We start from the raw sequence: 16202 nt of genomic DNA, 5'->3' as shown, positions 1-16202 counted from the left end.
CAGTATCATCATTATTATTATTATTATTATTATTATTGGACAAATACAGACACAAACACACATATTCTTTTATTCTTTTACTTCTTTCAGTCATTTGAGTGCGGCATTGCTGGAGCAACGCCTTTACTCGAACGAATTGACCCCAGGACTTATTCTTTGTAAGCCTAGTGCTTATTCTATCGGTCGCTTTTGCCAAACCGTTAAGTTACGGAGACGTAAACATGCCAACATCGGTTCTCCAGCAATGGTGGGGTCAAGCACAGGCATACACCCACGCACACACATGCATACCCCCCCCCCCACACACATATATATATATATATATATAAATACGACGGGCTTCTTTCAGTTTCCGTCTACGAAATCCACTCACAAGGATTTGGTCGGGCTAAGGCTATAGTAGAAGACACTTGTCCAAGGTACCATACAGTGAGACTGAACCCGGAACCATGTAGTTGAAAAGCAAGCTTCTTACCATACAACCACTCTTTCGCCTATATACATACACACACACACACACACACACACACACACACACACACACACATACATATATACGACGAGCATCCTTTAGTTTTCGTCCTCCAAATCCACTCACAAGACTTTGGTTGAGCCGAGGCTGTAGGAGAAGACACCTGTCCGAGGTTCCACGCAATGGATCTGAATCCAGAACAATGTGGTTAGGAAGCAAACTTCTCACTACGCAGCCACGCAGAGGAAAGAGCAATTATACGTAAAAGAATATGTCTGGCCTTCCTTGGAGCAGACAGCTACCATATATGAATACATATATATCCAGATATATTTCACTTTCTGTCTTTCTGTTGCTTCATATTTTCCCCTCAATGCGACCCGATCCATCGTTAATGATAGCTTAGTTAACCGCATAAGTATAAATCGAGCGATTTCCCGTCTCCGGCATTATATTTCCTCTTCCTTCTCTCCCGCTTCACCACTCTTTCGTACATGTATGTGTATGTGTGTATGAGTGTGTGTGTTTGTGTGTGAGTGTATGTGTGTGTGTGAATGTGTGTGTTTGTGTGTACGATTATATAATGTTTACTGACAGAAACTTAGAATCTAACTTTATTGAAGTTTCGTCGGCGAAAATTTCTGTCTATATTTAGTAGATCTATAGCCGTATTGAAACCTGTATTCACTCATTTGTTTAAAAACACAGACACAAATACATACGTATATATATATACACATATATATATATATATACATTTTTATATATATACATTTTTATGTATATATATATATATATATATATATATATATATATATATTATACACACACGAACACACATACATATATATATATATTTATGTATATATATATATATATATATATATATATATATATATATATATATATATATATATACATGTATGTATATATATATATATAATATATGTATATATACTTACATGCATATATATTATTATCATTTCTATATGTCACATTCCATCATTCATAACGTCTCACTGCTTTACATTTACATATACATGTATTGTCTTACATATACATACATGCGAACATTCATATATATATATATATATATATATATATATATATATATATATATATATCTTTGTGAATATGTATATATATAAATATATGTATATATATATACGTATGTATATGTTTCTTTATCTATCTGTCTGTCTCTCTCTCTCTCTCTCTCTCTCTCTCTCTCTCTTTCTCTCTCTCTCTCTCTATATATATATGTACGTATATATGCATATACTCCTATATTATTTGTATTATATATATATATATATATGTGTGTGTGTGTGTATGTGTGTGTGTGTGTGTGTGTGTGTGTGTGTGTGTGTGTGTGTGTGTGTGTGTCTGCTCTTCTCTTTATAATTTCTATCGTCTGCTCACGAATGGCCGACCTATTCACTCAATCAATACAAAATCTATTTCTTTCTCTCCATTTCTAATCTCTTTCTTTCTCTCCATTTCTAATCTCTTTCAGTCTTTCTTCCTCTGCCACACGTTCGTTCTCCTCTGCTCTTCCTTTCCTCTTTCAATCGTCCATTATCCCTCTCTCCTCCCCAATCACTTTGCTCCGTTTTCCTCTCTCTCTCTCTCTCCCTCATCCTACCTCTCTCACTCCCTCTCATCTTTCTCTCCCTCTATTTTTGTTTCTCCCTCTATTTTCGTTTCTCATTTAGTCTCTATCCTTTCTCCTCTCCTTTTACAACAGTTACTCACTCCCTTCTTTCTTTCTATCTTACTTCTTCGGCATTTCTCAATATGTCGTCCGTTATCCTTCACGTACATCTACTCTTTTTGCTAGCAGTATCCCCTCTCTTTCCCCCACCTCTCCCTCTCACTTTCCCCCTATCTCTTCTCTTCTTTCCTTCCCCCTCTCTCTGTTATTCATTCATTCATATGTTACATAATCAACCGCAACTTTTGTATTCCTTCTCTCTCAACCTCTCTTCTTGCTTTCCAACCCAAAAAATTCTCAATTCTCCTCCTCTTCCTCTTTCTCCAACTCCTCACGCCCACCCTTAATCTCATTCCCACCTCCTTTTCCTTGTAGAGTACTATCATTAGATCATTAATCTTCGTGTCAATTAGCTATTTATTAATAACACATCTGAATGCTTGTTGGGGACATTGTCCGTAAACCTACCATTATTAAACACCACGATTCGCCCGCCAGCAGCAATGGCGCGGCCACAGCAATATGACAAACATATTCCGACCTGATAACCCTCAATTATCTTTGCATGTATGCTCACTCTTTTTATTAATTTTTGGTTTATTTTTGATTGGCCACCTTCCCCGTGGCAAGGTTGTAAACTAAAGGAAATTGTCATCGTTTCTTATGTAAGTATCCATCCTTTGAATCGTATGAACATTTTACAAGTATTTAAGTTCCAAATATTGCGGCCATTTTTAGTTTATGAATTTAAGAGTTCTATTTTTTTCTTCCACAATTCTCTGTTCAATTACACTTTAGTCCAAGCGGGTTGATATATAATCTGCAGCTCCAACAATAACGGGTATGAAACTGAACGTGTATCTTTGATACTATGTTTGCGAACTTAATTTATCGACTCCGAAAGGATGAAAGGCAAAGTCGACCACGGCGGAATTTGAACTCAGAATGTAAAGACAGACGAAACACCGCTAAGCATTTCACCCGGCGTGTTAACGTTTCTGCCAGCTCGTCGCCTTAAACTACCGTATTTATTCGTGCATACTTCGTACTTCTAATTTAATATTAAATCTTAGTAAAGTTTTTTTTTTATTCATAGCTTTAGCATTGCCTCTTGGATAAGTCGCAACCGCAATGTTTGTTTTTTAGTTTAAATTAAGTATAAAATACTGCGACGTATACACGAGTAAATAAGGCAGGTAGCTGGTTATCTCCATGAGATAAATACGATGTGGCAGCTCCTTAGGGAGGATCGTGGCAAACTTAAAGTGAGTGAAGTGTTCAAGATCTCGAAAAGGAGCCGGCGGTAATTTTCAAGCAAGACTTGGCTGTTTACATCGACAAACCATCAAATGCAAGAGAAGTTATGGAACGAGACGATAGAAAAAAAAAACCCTACTGACTTGATGTTATTGTGATCAAGTTGCTAAGGAACACGGCATAAATTAAAACTCGCAGCTTTTAGGCATTGAATATCATACAATGCTGTGCTGCGGTTTCCATCGGACATCAGATGCGGAGTAACAGAGATCGATTGATATGAGATCACACACAACCAAAATTGATCAGTTCTCTCTCTCTCTCAAAAAAAACAACAAAAAAACAAAAAGAAATCAACGTAATCAGGGAAAATATTGGAAAACAGGATATCAATATCAGATGCAAAGTGAAAAATCAATACATAGGCGCAATCATGGCTGTGTGGTTATGAAGTTCGCTTTGTTACCTCGCGGCTGCGGTTTCAGTTCCACTGCGCTGCATCATTGGTGAATATTCTACTGTAGGCTTTGCTTAACCAATGTTTTGCGAAATCCCCCGCGATAGGTAAAGAGAGATGAAATACTGCTAAGCATTTCACCCGGTGTGCTAACGTTTCTTCTTTCTTTATTGCCCACAAGGAGCTAAACATAGAGGGGACAAACAAGGACAGACGAAGGGATCAAGTCGATTTCATCGAACCCAGAGCGTAACTGGTACTTAATTTATCGACCCCGAAAGGATGAAAGGCAAAGTCGACCTCAGCGGAATTTGAGCTCAGAACACAAAGACAGACGAAATACCGCTAAGCATTTCGCCCGTCGTGCTAACGTTCCTGCCAGCTCACCGCCTCGGCGGAAGATTACTAACAATTCTGACAGCTCACCGCGTAACATACCAGTGATATTTTCGTTGTTTCTGTCTTGAACATGGGGTCGCGTTGTTCCAGTTTTCTTGAGAAGTAGACCACAGTATCTGCTTAATACTTTTCTACTAAACGTAGATGGCTGGCTTAATTGCTTCACAATAACCAGGGAGTAGTTGAGAAATGCTGTATTGCAGTATCAATCCCTCCTCTTCTTGTAAACTGATGCAAGGATTTTCCCTCGTCTTGCCAAAATTAATATAAGTGTTGAGATGTAATTCAAAAACCCACAGGAATTTCGCTTGATAGTTGTACCATCTGTAATATGTTATTGCGGTTTCTGTTCTTGCCATAGGGTACATCATTACGTGGTTTTAATTCATCAATTATTTAACACTTTAATTTCACTGCTTTATTACTGCTACAATCTCCGCTAAAAGAAACGTTTCTTTTTCATTTATCCAAAGATGATAACCGGTGCTTTTAATAAGATTGTATTAAGCAGAAATTTTTAGGGAGTAATTTTCAACACACAAAGGATTCAATAGAGTTCCAAAGCCTCTGTAATGAAATTCGATGCCATGTTTATGCATTGATTACATACCAATATGTGATTGAATGCACGCGTTTGTGTCTGTGTGTGCATATATTTATATAGGTGTCTGAGTACATTACGAGTTTGTATATGTGTGTAGGAATACTATGGAATGACGGAACACACCTTTATAATAACAACGTGATATCCAGGCACGGCGTAGTCATATGTGTGTGTGTGTGTGTGTGTGTGTGTGTGTGTGTGTGTATGTGTTCGTGTGTATAATATCAAGCGTTTGTCGTTATATACGCGTATACATATGTACACGTATATATATGTGTACATATATGCATGTACATACACACATATACATATATTTATATATATATATATATATATACATATATACACACACACACATATATATATATATATACATTATATATATATATATTATATATATATATATATATATATATATTATATATATAAATATATGTATATACAATATGTAGATATTTTATGTATATATATATATATTATATATATAAATATATATATATACAATATGTAGATATTTTATGTATATATATATATATATATATATATTATATATATAAATATATATATATACAATATGTAGATATTTTATGTATATATATATATATATATATATATATATATATATATATATATATATATATATATATATATATATATATATATATATATACATACATACATGTATGTATATGCATATGTACACAAACGTGTGTGTGCATATGAGTTCGCATGCGCACGTATATGTGTGTGTCTCCTCATAATATTAATATATGTTGGTTTTCTTGTTTACGCTAATATAATTTTCCCTTTATGACTACACAATAAACGGACATGAAAATTAAATTGTGAAAAATTACGAATTGTCTAACAAACTACTTACATTTAAAATATTTGTGAATACTGTGAATTTCAACTTAAACTGAATCATTTAATTATATTGTTCAAGTTTGTTTACTTCTATTACTATATTAACTCCTTAATTATATCACTTAATTGGGCACGATTATTCTGCTGTATATTACAACTACAACGCTGGAGGCGTTATATTTACTACAAAATAATTTTACCGCACACTAACGCATTGCTTTCATCACACCACTTCACCTTAATATAAATATTTAATATAGCATTGTGGAAAGTGTTTCAAATTAATAAACAGTCTGTAGTTCGATGTTTATCGAATATTAGGCGAAGGTATGGCTATGTGGTTAAGAAACTAAGCAGAACAACTACGAGCTTTCGGTTTCAGTTCCACTGTGCAGCACCTTGGGGAAGTGTGTGCTATCATTCCTGGTTAACCAATGCTTTCTGTTTGAATTTGGTTGACGGATACAGCATGGAATGCTGCCGATTCACACATGCACACGCTTTCGCGCTGACATTTAGGCGGTGCTGAAAAGTCCCAGGCTTTAAGGGTGCGGAAAGCCTGGTTAGAGGCCCAACCTTCCAAGTTCTTTGAGGGTTCTTAGACAAACTGAAGGAGCGCTGCAATAAGTGTGTGAATCTCAGAGGAAAATATATTTAATAAAATCATAATTATAGGCACAGGAGTGGCTGTGTGGTAAGTAGCTTGCTAACCAACCACATGATTCCGGGTTCAGTCCTACTACGTAGCACCTTGGGCGAGTGTCTTCTAAAGCCCAGTGAGGGGGTTTGGTAGGCGAAAACTTAAAAAGCCCGTCGTATATATGCGTGTCCGTGTGTATAAGTATGTATATATCTAGCGTGTATCTCTGTGTGTGTGTGCGTCTTTCTGGCAGTGTTTTTCTCCCCATCAACATTTGACAACCGGTGTTTGTGTGTTTAATTCCCTGTAACTTAGCGGTTCAGCAAAGTGACCGGTAGAATAAATATTAGATTTTGAAAATAGATAAACAAAAAGACTCCTGGGTCTGATTGTTCGACTAAAAAAAAACTTTCGAGGCGGTGCTCCAGCATGGCCTCAGTGAAATGACTGAAACAAGGAAATGAATTAAAGAATAAAAGAATATACAAGAGTAAATTGTGTTACTTTGGACACTTTCTCAGATAGATGCGCATATTCTAATATGTTGTAGTAATTCGGTTACGCATTGCGAGACCAATAACTCGATGTAGAACTCAATATACGTTTGTTTCTGAACGAAGAGTTGGCTGAGTATCGAGCGGTAATAAGAAAGAGAGATAACAAAAGAATAATTGATTATCTTATGAACTTCATACTCTTACCACTGTTTCTGCTCTAAGATGAGTGCCTGGGCAACACCTTACAGCTTCATCGGAACATAGAATATGAAGTGCAATTTATTTGAGGAAAAGAATTACATTGTATTTTGGATTTCACATTCGAGGCGCTGATGTTGCTCAAGTGCTCAGCTATGAGTTCACTGCATGTAGAGCAGAAACGGCTGTAACCTAATAAAGTTCAAAAGATAATCGTTCATTCATTTGTCATCTCTGACTCTTATCTTGTAATATGTTGTAATATTGCAAAATTATTTCAGTTGGCGTGTTGGAAAAATCATTAACACGTCGGACGAAATGCTTAGCGGCATTTCGCTTGTCAATAAGTTCTGAGTTCGAATTCCGCCGAGGTAAACTGCCCGTCACCATTTAGTGGTTGGTGAAATAGGCACCGTTGAGTACTAGGGTCTAAGTATTCGATTTAACCCCGCCCTCAAAATTGCTGGACAATTTATATTCATGTATATTCATGTTCGTATCAAGATTTACAGTCTTGAATATATTCATTACATATAGAGTCGAAACGCACGTAACTAAAGAATTAAACGTAAGACCATGTATTCCAGTTGTCGACTTGATGCATTATTATGTACACACACACACACACACACACATATATATATATATATATATATAGACACATGTATTTATATATATATATATGTCTATGTGTATAGGGAGAGAGAGGGGGAGAAAGAAGGAAGAGGAAAACGAATAAATGGATAGACATACAGACAGAGAGAGATACGAACATGCGTACATAAGATGTACAATTACAATCTCCGAGCGAAACCGGTAAAAAAAGAAATGCAAAGATTTTCTCAAATTCAAAATGTGACATTTTATATATATTTATATATTTATATATTTATGTATTTAATTATATATTTGTTGGCTACATTCCAGTGATGGCGCGTTGAGTCTTTGTTAGAAACCAGCTCGTTCCTTACAGGAAAACTTCAAATAATTAAAAATAGAAGAGAACAAAAACGTGCCTATATATATATATATATATATATATATATATATATATATATATATATACATTGTAGACAAATATAATACAGAGTAATATAACGCTCATTTTATATATATATATATATATATATATATATATATATATGTTACATGTAGAGAAAGTCCTCTTTCTAAATCTAACTATATTTATGAGTAAAATACATATCTATTTAATCTATACACAAACAATAAACATTATTTTAATGTTTATTGCATTACATTCATTTATTTGCAAATATTAACTATTTCGGCATCAGAACACCTACTATCAATATTTACATCCACATTTACATTGGATACCCAGTTACGCATTTAAAGATGACAAAAGCCTCGCATATATATATATATATATATATATATATATATATACACCCACACACATATTTATATATATATATATATATATATATATATATATATATATATATATATATATATATATATCTGTGTATTCGTACGTATGTGTGTAACGTTAGTTTCATTGCCTTTTTAATTGCACAAGTAAAATATATATTCTAACATTTTATATGTTCATCAAAAAGTTGTCCTTGTTCGCCAAACCACTCTTTCATCAGAACTTATTCTTGCTGTTGTTTTACACCCAGTATATATTTATAAACACCGCTTGCATGTACATATACATACAGATATAGAGCTACACAGATACACTCACTCAAGCCCCCCCCCCCATATATATATATATATATATATATATATATATATACACACACACATCATCACAAGTGTATTGATAAGCATATATGTATGTGTGTGTATCTGTCCATGTGTATACATGCGTATACACAGGCATATATATATATATGTATATATATGATGAAGAAAGAGAAGTGGAAAATGAAGAGGAAGAAGGAGGAAGCTAGGAGGAGAGGGGGGAGCAGTAGCTAACGAGCAAGTGGTGGAGCACGAGGACGAGTAGGAGGATTAATCTCAGAGTATTGGTTGCTTGGTAGCGACCTGACATTTAGGGCCTGGAGGTCGAATCTCTGGTGGTAGCCGAAGAAATCCTAATATAACAGGAACACGTCATGAAACATACCATCAAACCTCGATGAACAGAGAGAGGGAAGGAGAGAGAGAGAGAGAGAGAGAGAGAGAGAGAGAGAGAGAGAGAGAGAAAGTGAGAGAGCGATAAAGAGATAGACACAGAGAGAGATAGAGGTATTAGAGGATTAGACGATTTATCGGAAACAGGATGAAATGCTCAGGAACTTTGGATTATCTGCCAGCAAAAGAAAACAAGATGTCAGAAACTTATAAGCAGCAGCAAAAAGTGACGAAACAAACCGTTATATCTGGCTCAAGAGAGAGAGAGTGATAGGTAGGTTTGAAAGAACGACTACTGAGGATGGTAGAAATATCCGGCCCAGAGTTACAAAACTTGAATCAGCAAAGCACTTCCTGCTTTCTGGAAGTTTTGTTGCCTACATAAATGGGTGGAACCGAGCAGTGCTGAGGTGACAGTAAAAGAAAATTGAAGGTATCAAAAGAGAGAAATTTCATGTATACACACACATATATATATTTATCGTCGTGGTACTCCGTTGGTTACGACGACGAAGGTTCCAGTTGATCCGATCAACGGAAAAGCCTGCTCGTGAAATTAACATGCAAGTGGCTGAGCACTCCACAGACACGTGTACCCTTAACGTAGTTCTCGGGGAGATTCAGCGTGACACAGAGTTTGACAAGGCTGGCCCTTTGAAATACAGGTGTGCTACAGAAACAGGAAGAAAGAGTGAGAGAAAGTTATGGTGAAAGAGTACAGCATGGTTCGTCTACCCCTCATCCTCAATAAACACTCACAACGTCCGGTCTGGGAGTCGAAACCGCGATCCTACGACTTCGAGTCCGCTGCCCTAACCACTGGGTCATTGTGCCTCCACATACACACAATCACACACGGATATACATATATACAGATATATTTATATACATACATATATATATATATATATATATATATATATATATATATATATACACACATTGATATATATATATATATATACACATTGATATATATATATATATATATATATATATATACACATTGATATACATATATATATACACATTGATATACATATATATACACACATTGATATACATATATATACATAGATATGCATACATACACATACATATATATATACAGAGATATACATATATATATATATATATATATATATACATATACATAAGTAAATATAAATATATGTATATATGTACGTATGTATATATATGTATATATATGTATGTATGTGTGCGTGTGCTCGTGTGTACGTGTACACAGACAGACAGACACACACACACACAGGTTCATATTACTAACTCTAATGCATAAAATTTTGCCCATCAATGAATATTGACTGCAACAATAAATATTAAGTTGTGTTAGATGTTTGCGATGGTAAATAACGATAAGTTTTTTGATGAGCGGATAAAATATTTGAATTCATGAATGCTTACATAAGTAAATGAACATATGTGCAAATAGATAGGTAGATATACATATAGATAGATAGATAGGTAGATAGATAGATATATATAGAGAGAGGGGGGATATATATATATGGTGAGTGAGAGAGCGCGATGTGTATGTCTATATTTATGTATGAACGTATGCATTTTCTGTCTTCCTGAAATAACTAATTGGAAATTGAAAGTCTATTAATTGATGAAAATGTGCAAATGTACATAGTATGTATTCCTGTACCTACATAAGCAATGCTTACACACACACACACACACACACACACACACACACACACACATTCACCCGTGTTTATGTGTAGGACTGGTGTACGCGTATGAAAGAAATGTAATAAAATTTAAATAATGAATATTGTTTGTGTGGAGATGAATTATGGATAAATTCAGGATTTTTTAACATTTTATGTACATGTACAGACGTGGTAAAATGAATGGCATACGTCATATATATATATATATATATATATATAGGGCCTATACTAGCTCAAAGTTATCAAAATTATATTGCGTACTGGGGCCACAAAATTTCGGGCCTTGTGCCTAGAGTAGCAACGTGTGCATATATATAGATATATATATATATATAACATTTGATTACTATAAGCAAATCATCTGAGCAGGTTGTTCAGCAAGAAATTGCGATACCATTGTCAGTATTATAAAAGAGAGTCTCCAACACCTCAAGTCCACCAATCCATAGTTCATTGGAGTTTTGACGTATTTTGTTACTCGCGTATATATCAGACCTCTTAGCATGTAACCGTATATATTTAGTTGTATATATATATCTCACAGTGGTGTAGTTTTACTAGCACGCTACTTGGCCGAGTACTCCACAAACACGCATACCCTTAACGTATTTCTCAAGAGGGTTCGGTGTGACACAGAATATGTCAAGGCTGGCCCTTTGAATTACAAGTGAAGCTTATTTTTGCCAGCTTGGTAGACTGGAACAATGTGAAATATTGTTTTTTATTCAAAGATAAAACGCGCTGTCAGGAATCGAACTCTCGTCCTTACAACTATGAACCGGATATCCTAGCCACTGAGTCACATGCCTTCACGGTATTGTTTTACACTCCTGTGTATACAACTGTTTGAGGAGGAGACGAAGTAGGAGGAAGAGGAAGATTAGACGAAAAATAAGGAGGAGGAGACGAAGGACGAGGAAGGGGAAGAGTAGACGAAAAATAAGGAGGAGGAGACGGAGGAAGGGGAAGAGTAGACGAAAAATAAGGAGGAGACGAAGGAGGGGAGATGAAAAAAAAAAGAAGGAACCGAAGAAAAAGGAGAGGAAGAACGACAACTGTGACTATTGCTACAACTACAACAACATCAGCAAGTATTTTCACCTTCATTGCCTCAAAGAAATACCATTCACAAAGAGAGAATAGAATACCTGTATAGGTAAAGTATTCACTTTGTGACATTTTCCTGTGTTTTGCCTTAATATATACAAATGTTCCAACTTGTCACTAATTAACCACCATGTTTAAAAAGACAAAGCTCTCCATGTATCGAAAAAGAAAACAAAAAGACTCCCTCTGTTTATTTTTTTTTTAAACAGCTTAGAATTTGCATTATTTTGTTTTTAAATTATTTCCACCTCGTCATTGCTTCGACTTCAATTTAAAATGTCATAGATAATTATTACACATAGCAGAACAGATCCGACAGAGCCCAGCATTTCGTCTCCACTCGTGCTGTGCGGCTCATAACCAAATGATAAATGAGTTAATTATCTTAATGCGACGCGGTTTCGAACACTAGCTTCTTGATATATTATCCAATGCATGACCTGATGTGACGGACGCGTGGGTAAGCAGCTGTTGTACAATTCGTTCGATGGTATTTTAGGTTCGTAATTCATCATAGCCTGACGTCGTTCCATAAACCTCTACACTATCTTTCCCTCCATCTGACCATAACACAGCTCTATAAATTATGAATGCAGTTGTACTTGTTAGAAGTGCTCACTAGAGGGAGGCAGTGTTAGTGACTGTTATGTGATGGCGAGTCATAAGTATACAAGTGTGGCCGTAAAGGGCTTAAATCGTGGGACTCCGTCGGTTACGACGAGGCGGGTTCCAGTTGAACGGAACAGCCTTCTGGTAAAATTAACGTACAAATGGCTGAGCACTGCTCAGACAAGTGTACCGTTAACGTAGTTCTAGGGGAGATTCAGCGTGACACAGAGTGAGACAAGGCTGGCCCTTTGAAATATAGATACGACAGATACAGGAAGAAAGAGTGAGAGAAAGTTGTGGTGCAAGAATATAGCAGAGTTCGCCACCCAACCCCTGCCGGAGCCTCATGGAGCTTTAGGTGTTTTCGCTCAATAAACACTCACATCGCCCGGTCTGGGAATCGAAACCGCGATCCTGTGACTGCGAAAAGCGCTTAAATATAAAGCAGTTATTATAAATGCCGTGTTTTATTATTTTTTTTATTTTTTATATCTTTACATTCTGATTTCAAATTCCACCGGGGTCACCTTCACCTTTTACCCGTTCGCGTTCGATATAATAAGTACCGCTTGAGTACTGGAGTTTGATATAACCAGTTCGCCTTCCCCTCGAAATTACTAACCTTCACGAAAATTAGAAGGATTGTTATAGCTGCTGTTTTGTTGTTCAGCACCCAAGTCAGCTCTCGTGAAGTCGATCTTTGGTCATAATGCATTCAAGACAACCAGAATCGTATCGTTTTCATCTCGGTGCTACGCCATCTATTGTGCTATATTATAAAGACGGCGCAGCAATGTGGTGCACGGCTTGTGTTATAGAGTGGATGGCTAGATCGATAAACACAGATCAATCTTTTATTAGATTTAGCAGGGAGCAGAGAGCGAGAGAAAGAGAGAAGGGGATTGTGATAAAAGAGGCGGGAGAAGACAGATGGAAGAGAGAGAGAGAAGAGACAGGAGAGAGAGTAACGTGTATGTGAGAGTGAAAAAGAAATTGAGAAGGAGGCTGAAAGAATAAGAGACAAATGGAAAAGAGAGAGAGAGAGGTGGAGTAGAAAGGGCAGATAATGAGATTCTTTATGGTCAGAAATTTTGGGGGAGGGTGCCAGTCGATGAGATAAACCCCAGTACGCAACTGGTACTTAGTTTATCGACCCCTGAAAGGATGAAAGGCAAAGTCGACCACGGCGGAATTTGAACTCAGAACGTAAAGACAAACGAAATACCGCTAAGCATTTCGCCCGGCGAGCTAAAATTTCTTATTTCTTTATTGCCCACAAGGGACGAAACATAGAGGGGACAAACAAGGACAGACAAAGGGATTAAGTCGATTTCATCGACCCCAGTGCGTAACTGGCACTTAATTTATCGACCCCGAAAGGATGAAAGGCAAAGTCGACCTCGGTGGAATTTGAACTCAGAACTTAGCGGCAGACGAAATACCGCTAAGCATTTCGCCCGACGCGCTAACGTTTCTGCCAAGCTCGCCGCCTTTCTCTTATGTGTAATTTACAAAAGAGGTTAAGGTAGGAGTTGAGGGAGATTTTCCCGGTATTTCTAGCATTTCGAGTGACCACCTAAACGTATCCTCGTTAACTCGAGAGAAGAGAGGGAGAGAGAACCAGGAATAACTGTTACGCCTTTAAAGGAGTGACTTGGAACTCTCTTATGAGAAAATATCTGTCGTCAAATGCTGGCTGTTTTCATGACAGAATTATTAACTGTTTCAAATCCTTAAACGTGGCCTCTCATGTTCCTATACTGGAGTAACTCGTTCAATAGTCCGATGCTGCCAGCCATTTTATTTTTCACTTCTATAATGAGAAGAAAAAAAATTCGGTACATACTCATTTTCACACACACACACATTGGTATAAAACAAGTGGACATTTATACGCACATACAAGTAGACACACACACACGCACACACATACATACGCTGAGTTTCTGCCAGTCCGTTTCTCTGCTTTTCTCTTTCTTTCTACCCCCCCCCCCCCCGTATGGCTTTCTTTCCGTCCTTTAAGTTGTCCTCGAGACTTTAAAATCATGTGTGCATGTGTAATTATGCATGAGAAAGCAACTTTTTCACTGAAAACTTTCATAAATACAAGAAGCACATTTATATATGTGTGTATATATGTATATATATATATATGTGTGTGTATATATGTATATATATATATATATGCATGTTGTGTATATGTTTGTATATGTATATATATGTGTATACATGTGTGCGTATATATATTTGTATATGTATATATGTGTGTATATATGTGTGTGTACATGTTTGTATATGTATATATGTGTGTATATATATGTGTACATGTTTGTATATGTATATATGTGTGTATATATATGTGTGTATGTGTGTGCATATATGTTTGTATGTGTGTATATGTATGTGTGAATATGTATATGTGTGTATATGTGTATGTGAATATGTATCTGTGTATATGTATAAATGTGTATATATGTATACATGTATGGTATTTGTGTATATATATGTGTATATGTGTATATGTATATATGTGTATATATATATATATGCATATATATATATGTGTGTATATGTTTATGTATGTATATATATGTATGTATATGTATGTATTTGTATATATGTATATGTAGATATGTATATGTATATGTCTAAATGTATGCACACACACACAAGCACCTACGTTACATTTATACACGTGTATATATTACATGCATATATGCATACATAAATACATGTATATATATATATATATGCCTCACATACATATATGAATGTGTGCATATACGTACACACACATATATGCATTACATACATGCATATGTATATCACGTACATATGTGTGTGTGTGTGTGTGCATATATATGGATGTCATACATATGTGTGTGCATATATATATATATATATATATATATATATATATATATATATATATATATTTGTGTATTGAGCAAAAAGAAAAGCAAACAAACCAACTCTTAGTGTGATTTCCGTGTTTTTGTATTGAGAAATCAATATGGGAAAGCCAAAACAACTACAGCAAGAATAACTCTAGCGAGTACAAGAAGCATTACCACTGAAATGACAACAAGCAAGTGAAATGAGTAGCGCACAAAGGAAATTGTTTAAAACGACCGAATACATCCAATTAAACTGTTAAAAATTTAAACATTTCGACTCAAGAGGATTACTGGAAGGATGTTGTATGGTACAGCTTTGTGTTTGGTTGAATTTGGTCGTAGTGTGAGGACTGAAATCAAGAGAAGTACAGAAAGAGAAAGAAAAACGGACAGAGGGTGGATGTCAGAGATTTGTCGCGAAATATATTGAAAGACTGATGTATTGAGAGGGGGAAAATAGATAGAGAAAGAGAGAAGTAGAGAGGCAAAGAAGTAGACGGATATAGAGAGTTGTTCAGTGAGAGGAGCTGAAGAAGAGAATGGTATTAGGATTGGAGTTGTTGGTGATGAATTAGTTATAAAGGCTTATCAGAGAGATGGTCTCTGGACGAAAAGAGAGGAATGGAGAAATACTTAAACGTTATAAAATACTGAGTGAATTAAATGGAAGAGTGGAAAAAG

The 16202-nt window shown here is 35.8% G+C and overlaps 1 protein-coding gene across 2 annotated transcripts in view; it reads left to right on the top strand.

The window, feature by feature from the left end:
- The first annotated feature begins 11764 nt into the window (after nucleotides 1-11764).
- Nucleotides 11765-16202, top strand: part of LOC128248656 (uncharacterized) — a 95120-nt gene continuing 90682 nt past the window's right edge. Inside the window, exon 1 of one of the 2 annotated variants that reach the window (XM_089357058.1) lies at nucleotides 11765-12064. The gene's annotated coding sequence lies outside the window, so the exon portion shown is untranslated. The remainder of the gene's footprint in view (nucleotides 12065-16202) is intronic. The other variant, XR_016243020.1, reaches the window with a different exon arrangement.

This window comes from Octopus bimaculoides, chromosome 9, assembly GCF_046866305.1.
Source record: "Octopus bimaculoides isolate indiv1 chromosome 9, ASM4686630v1, whole genome shotgun sequence".
NCBI lineage: Eukaryota > Metazoa > Mollusca > Cephalopoda > Octopoda > Octopodidae > Octopus > Octopus bimaculoides.
Note: the sequence above shows the minus strand (reverse complement) of the source record. Positions and strands in the feature narration are given on the sequence as shown.